Raw genomic sequence first — 8,375 nt, forward strand, 5'->3', positions numbered from 1 at the left:
CCTTCACTCTCTCATTTTGTGGTTATTTTACAATTTAAATGGTTAATTAGTGAAATATTACTTAAAAATCTTTCATTTGTGGTTATTTTACAATTTAAATAGTTTTACACATATTTAATTTAATTTCTTAGTGGCCTTATAGTATTTCAAGGTACAAACTATTGAAATGAAAAAAAATATATATATGATAATAAAATATTAATTAAAAATTTATATTAAAGTTTATTTTTTAATACTAAATATTTTTTTCATCAAAAATAGTACATACACTTATTTAATTTAGAGTAAATTGCGGCATAAATACCTAATGTTTCAGAGTTTATACATTTAAATACTTAATATTTATTTTTGGAGGCAAAAATACCTAATGTTACAATTTTCTTACACCGTTACTACCACTTTCGTTAACTCATAAATACGGACACGTGAAGGGTTCAGATGCATTACATTTATTTTTATTTTATTTTAAAACTTAATATTCCTAATATCAGAAAAGAAATGCTACTTTTTCAAAAAAAAAAAAAAAACTTGTTCTCATTAACAATTTTCACATAATATTGGCACTTCAATTCGATAATCATGTTTCATATACTACACTGGTTCACTTAGCTATAGTAATTTAGTATTGCATTTCTCTTATTTTTTTTTTTTAAAAAAAAACAAGTAATATTTAATTTTTTATATTAAGAATATTAAATTTTAAAATAAAATAAATAAATGTAATGCATTTGGGCCCTCCACGTGTCCATATTTATGAGTTAATAACGGAAGTGGTAGTAACGGTGTAAGAGAATTGTAACATTAGGTATTTTTGCCACCAAAAATAAACATTAGGTATTTAAGTGTATAAAATCGAAAACATTAAGTATTTATGTCGCAATTTACTTTTTAATTTATATTAAAATTTGTATTTCAAAGTACAAACTATTAAAATATATATATATATATGATAATAAAAATTAACAAAATATTCGTTGAAAATATATATTAAAGTTTATTTTCCATGTTTAATACTAACCATTTTTTCGTCAAGAATAATACTGTTAATTATAAATCAAAATATATTTATTAATTATTATGTATCTTCTTAAATTTTTACAGTTATGCATGTATTTAAAAAAAAAATAGACATAATTTTTTATACACTTTAATAAATATGCATGCTCTTAGTAATTAAATATTACTTTATAGAGTTAGTTTACGTGGTGAGAAAAATTTTGTTATATGGTGATAAAAAAAAAAATTAAAATTGATATTGTGTTCAAATTTAAATAATATTTATTTAAAATTTTTATGAAAGAAAGGCCTCATTTTAAATTTCGCCCTAGGCCTCTCAATACCTTAAGACGGCCCTGACCATCATGGTTACATTTTTTTAAGCCATTGGATTACTATTAAATAGTTGTGATTAATTTAGAAATTAAATAAAAATAAATAATAAATAACTTGTAACCTGAAAGTAACCTAATCATTTATTTCCTTATAAAATTTTAATTAAGATTAATTATATTTTGAAATTAAATTAATTATAATTATTAATTAATTTTTTGCAATTTATTACTATATAAGGATCTTTTAGCAATTTATTTTTTTATACTTAAATTATTTAAAATTTTATAGCAAAACTTTTTATAATTTAAAATTATACAAATATAATTTCATAATTTAAATTTTATTATACTTGTAATCTTAATTTTAAATTATTTCACTTAATTATTTATTTTTTATTTAAATATTTAAAAAGTAAAAAATGAAATAAGTTGAAGGATTTTTTAGAAACAAAATGGTTGCACTTGTTATCGATTGATTAGCTTGAGGCCTCATACTTAGTTCATATAATTGTAACAAAATAATTAAATATCATTTAAAAATAATTAATTATTTGAAAATTTATTATAAGAAGAGCATTTTAATTTGTATCAAAAGAAGTTTAATTTTTGTAAAAAAAATAAATTTTATTGTAAATATTATAATTAAAGGGCTTAATTATTAAAATAATTCAAGTAAGGATTTAAATATAAATATTAATTGCTAAAAGAGGTCTTGTTTTAATTAATTATTTTAAGAAAATAGTTAATTATAATTAATTAATTCTAAAAAAAGAATGTCTACTATTTAATTAATTATTTTAAGAAATAGTTAATTATAATTAATTAATTCTAAAAAAAAAGTCTACCTATTAGTAACCTGCTATTACAGGTCAAAGAAAAATGTAACCATATAATTACAATAAAAATGTAACCATTTAATAGTCACCCTAATATATATATATATATATATATTCTATATATCAATCAATCAATCATCAATATATCAATATATAAAGGAAAGTTCAAACAATTTTAAGCTGCAGCCTATCTTTCCTTTCTTGTATTTTTTCTAATTTTTGGTGATTTATACTCCTAATCTATATATTATATACAATTATATCTTACAATAATCAATATAAGGAAAGTTCAAACAATTTTAAGCGGCAACCTATCTTTCCTTTCTTGCATTTTTTCTAATTTTTTGTGATTTATACTCTTAATCTAATCTATATATTATATACAACTAGGGAACTAAGCCGCGCTTCGCGCGGTGTTGCCCAACTTTTGTAAATTATATAAATATATATTATACTTATTGAGTGATATAATCTAAAATATAACATTTAGATGTGTGTATTATAAACAAAGTAATAATATTGAAATTAAAAACATGACCATGAATAGCACTTTTATTATTTTATTTTATTTATATATTTTTTATTTTATTTATATATTAATTTTGATCCGTATTTATATATATATATATATATTTCATTAGATTGTGCGGATTGTGAGAGTCACTAATCCGCGCTTCGCGCGTTTTTTCACAATAATTATAATTTTTGTACTGAATGAGCGATGTAATATAAAATATAGTATTGTATTGTAAGATTCATAAGAGATGAATTTTTTAAATGATGTATTGCAATAGCAAAGTTCAAATTTATTGTATAAGTGAACATATTATAGTCTGAAACATAATTTACAATTATTAGAACATATCTATATTTTGACTCTTTTCTCCTTTTATTTTCAACACTTATTTATTTATAAAATTACAGAACAAATTAACAATTGCAAATTCAAATAAAATTTGATAAACACGTTCGAACTAATTACTTGCATCATCACCAACTTCATCATCAACAATTGGATTTTTTTTTCTCTTTGTACTTTGAACCGACATAACGACATGATAGTGTTGTAGATAATCTTCCAAATCATGACAATCCTGTCATAAAATGATGTCTTTTAATTTTTTTTAAAAAAAAAAGGAAAGAGAAAAAATTAAAAGATTATATGCACAATCCCCTTATTTTAATCATGCAATATTGATAGTAAAATAATAAAATTACCCTATATTAAAAATGGCTTTATTAGTTCCTTTCATTATTATTATATATTTTTTAAATACCTCTCGCTGTATTTTTCCTTAAAATATAGTTATTAATTAATTAATTAGCTTATTTACATTACATATAATGTAAATTTATAGGTTTATTTTTATCAAAAATTAGACTTTGTATACATATATAAATTACCTTTCAATTCGTCTATTCATGGAGTTGTTACAATCAAAGGCAAAAAAACTTATTACAAAATCAAGCTCATTATTTATAATATAAAATATTTATGGAATAACTTATATAATAATATACACATGTAATTTTATTGAGTGCTTCAACTGTTTTATATATATAAATCCTACTTATATTCTTTTTGGACATATATAAATATTTTCTAATTATAATACAAAATTAATATCGCGTTTTGACTTTTGAGTAATTTTTAAATATCATTTTGTATTGCCTTTTCATATATTTTTTTATATGTATATGAAAGTGATAATAAATTTTACATTTATTTATTCAATATTATCATTATTTATATTATATATTTTAAAAATAAACTATTACTCCATACAAATATAATTACTAACTCTCTTTTAAAAAAAAAAGTACAAAAAACTTAATTCTTTATTTTATTTAAAAAATAAAGCATATATATTTTCATGCACCTCGACCTATATGTAATACAAAAATATTGTGTCAAATTAATGTAAAATATAAAAAGCTATATAAAACTATAGAGTTTTAGGACTGAATTTAACCTCACATTAAGTGAAAAATAATAATATAAAAAACTATTAAATTTATCAAGAAAGCTCAATTAAGAAAAGAATCATCATGTTACTAAAGTTCTTCCACTCATAATAATTTTTAAATGGTTACACCAAGAAAATTAGAGAAAAAAAAAATATGAAAAAGCAGTTTATGTTCAACAAAATCATAAAAAAAAAAAATTAAAAAAAAAGGATATACCTTAGCTCTTGACTCTTAAGGCTTTCAAATTGGATGTGTAATTTGAATTATGGATTAAAGGTCCATGCATCTTCTTATATAAGTAAGGTTTTTGATCTTTGATATACATCTCATTAATATCCTCTTCCTCATCTCTTTTAAATTATTTTTCAGTTTTATGTCTCATTACATTAATTAGGGAGGTGGAAGGTTGTGAATAATAGTGTTTATAAATTACTCTTTAATAATAAAATAGATAATTGGTAAATTTGTATTGAAAGACAATAAAATTAAAACTGAAAAAATAAATGTAGACACATTATCACGTTTAGACTTTCTCTTTAGTTATATAATTAAATGTACATTAAACTTTTAGATTAAAACTGAAAATATTAATATATGTACATAGATTATCAAATAGAAAAAGTAATTAAACAAATTAAATAAATAACAAAAACTAATAAAACAAGAATAGCCTAGAAAATATATATAGACCGCCACCTCAATTGTTTGATACTTTCCTTTATATATTGTTATGAGAACGAATTGGATATAAAAAATTTCTAAAGTATAAAATAATAATAATAATAGAATTAGGAGTTATGAGAATAAATATGCACATAATAATAATGGAATAGGAGTTATAAGATTGAATAGACACTCATAAATAAAATTAGATAAATCTTAGAAAAATCATAAAATAGAAAAATGACAATACTAAATATGATAGAATGTCATGTCACATACCCCAACAATACAATTATATAGATTATATATATAATATATGTAAATAGATTGAAGAGGTTTTGTTTATTTATTTTAAAGAACGAAAAAAATAGATATAAAATTTCATTGCTCTTAAGAGTAATTATAAATCTATAAAATTGCTATGAAATATTATTAATATTTTTTTGAGGATGCCACCTAAATATATGGTGATTTCCTTTTTTAAGGTATTATCACTATTTTGTTATGAATATATGATATTTTTTGTGTTTAATAAATAAAAATTAAATATATTTATTTTTTATAAAGAATGCCAATAGTTTTAAAATGCTATAAATTAATGTGCATATAAATAAATAATTTTTTACTATTACATATTTAATGCATTCATATGCTTTAATTTGATTTTTATTGGAAAAATGTGTTAAGCTCTTAAAAAATAGAAAAAATAGAATAAAAAATATAAAAGATGCCACTTAAATTATTTGGTGCTTTCCTTTATATATATACTAGGGAATTAAGCCGCGCTTCGCGCGGTGTTGTCAAATTTTATAACTTTTTTAATTGATTTACATTTTTATACTAATTGAAAAATCATATAAATAAATATAAATTTAAAATATTAAAAAATTATATAAATATTTGATTATTGTAAATTATGAATTATAACAATATTATTAAAATATTATATTGAATTAACTAATAAAATAAATAAAATACTTAATGGATGAAAGAAGTATTCGGACAACAATTTTATATTATGCTTATTTTTCTTTAAATTTTCATAGTAAGAACATCCTACATGTGAAAAAGAATTTCAATTCAATTTTGTTATCTCTATTGATGAGAATCATTATAACGAAAACAAAAATGAAATGTACAAATTTCTATTATTTTAATTAATTAAATTAATTAATAGAAATAAATAGTAATTATTTTCTACACATATTAGAATTAACTTTAATTAAATTAGTTATATTTGATTAAGTTAGTTGAGGTACTCATTAGGTTGTTAGAACTTTAGTTAGTTTTATCTAACTAATCGTGGTCTTTATTTGCTGTCTATATCAAGGCATGCGGTACCAAAATATCTTTAGTTAAGCATAATAATAAAAAAATTATTTCTATTTCTTGCTTATTTCTCTCGCTCTCTGTTTCTCATTATATACAAAGATACTTCACTTTATTATTGAGAGGCTAAACTAAGTTAAGATGTGTGCAAGAGAAGCTTCAAATTGATGCTAAAAGACCAAAAATATCTTTCAAACTCATTTTTAACCCTGCTAACAAATAGAAATAATAAACTCATTTTCATGTGTCATTTTTTTTCTTCATAATATTGTTCATTATTAATTGCATAAATGTAATCATGTGTATTTGGTGTTTTTTTTTTTTTTTTTTTTTTAAAAAAAGTCTATTCATCTTAATTTTTTTTGGATAAATACCATTTTGGACCCTCTATTTTACAAAAGTTACTAATTGGACCTTGTATTTTGTTAAATGACAAAATGGACCCTGTATTTTTTGAAATAGTACAAATAAGACCTTGAATTGATTTTTTGTCAAAATAAAGCTTAATTATAATCCGATCTAAAAGTGCTATGACAAAACTGTTTACATTTTTTGTATCTGTTCGTATTAAGCATTGTCTTCAAGTTGGTTGTATTAAAAAAAAAGTTGTCAAAAATTAAGCTCAGGGTCCTATTTTTACTATTTTAGAAAATACAGGGTCAATTCTGTCATTTAACAAAACACAGGGTCCAATCTGTAACTTTTGCAAAACACAGGATCCAAAATGGTATTTACTCTTTTTTTTATCCATCCTTGAAGTCCAAATCTCATTGACTTACTTACAGTTCAGCCTCATATCTTCCTAAGCAAGTTCCATTATTCCTTATCATTATATCAAAGAGCAATTGAAACCTCCTATTTCCAATATATTTGTCACCACCACTACCTATTAATATTTTATCATATTGAATTTTAGGCTTTATAATGACAATAAAACTAATACATGTAACTGCTATTTTAATACATATATGTCATATATAATAATAAAATAAAATAATGGTTACATCCATCTCTATTAATAAATAGATAGAAAAAACATGCACAAATTAAATGAGAAAAATAAAATAAATAGTTAATCAAATTAACACAAAATAGAGAAGAAAGATCAATAAAAAAACTCTTATGAACTACATGATACATCTTCTATATTATGTACAATTCACATATATATAGTGTTATTGAAATTTAATAAATTCTTTTATAATGAAAATATACAAACATAAGAATAGTGTTTGTAAATTATTTATTTCAAGCTATAAGATTACTCATATTCCTACACAATATTATCAATTTAATTAATATAAAAATTTACTTTTTTATTAATAATTAAATTCTTGAATATTTATTATAATGAAGATTTATTATAACATTCAAATATTGATCGATTGTCTTAATAATTCGATTAAGACATAATGATTAATAAATTTTCATATTCTTAAAAAAAAATTATCATTATTATGCATATTAATATATATAGAAGCATACATTTTATTAGTCAAAACTAAAGAATGAACAAAAAAATGATGATTAAACTATTTTTGAATTTGTATTGAAATATTAGGATTAGAACTAAGTATCACAAAATAGATGATTTTTATTTTAAATTATTACTAATAAAAAAATAAAATTAAAATAAATAAGTTTTTGGATATTCATATGCCTTCACGTTAAAGCAAGTACCAGAACCACTCAGCAATAAATTTATAATTAATATAACAAAAATGAAGTAATTGTGTGACTTTTTATATCACGGACTAATAATGTATTTTTATTAATATAATGAAAATAAATGAGAGGAACTAAGCCGCGCTTCGCGCGGTTTGTGACAGTACAATGACAATTTTAAAAAATGTATACTGTAAAATAGAACATATAACCCTAATTTCATAAAAACAAATAATTTTAGCCAAATAATTTTTTGATTCTATAAGTTCAAATTTAGCCAAATAATTTTAACCCTAGTTCTAAATTTTTCTTCTTCTAGCGCTGAAACTTTTATTTCCTAACACTAACAATTTCGACCCAATTTTTAATACAATCCTAATTCTAAAAACGCTAAATATTTAATACATTTAATTCTTGTTTAAAAAAATGCAATGCTGTCATAAAATACTATCATTATGAGATGCTACATTGTTACTATTAATAAACTTTTTGTTTGTAAAAAGATAAATATTTATAGATTATCTGCAAATGAAAAAAAAAAATCATGACTTTCTAGCGCTCAAAGTTTTTAAAGTGTACTTAC

This window comes from Cannabis sativa, chromosome 1, assembly GCF_029168945.1.
Source record: "Cannabis sativa cultivar Pink pepper isolate KNU-18-1 chromosome 1, ASM2916894v1, whole genome shotgun sequence".
In the NCBI taxonomy this organism is placed as follows: Eukaryota; Viridiplantae; Streptophyta; class Magnoliopsida; order Rosales; family Cannabaceae; genus Cannabis; species Cannabis sativa.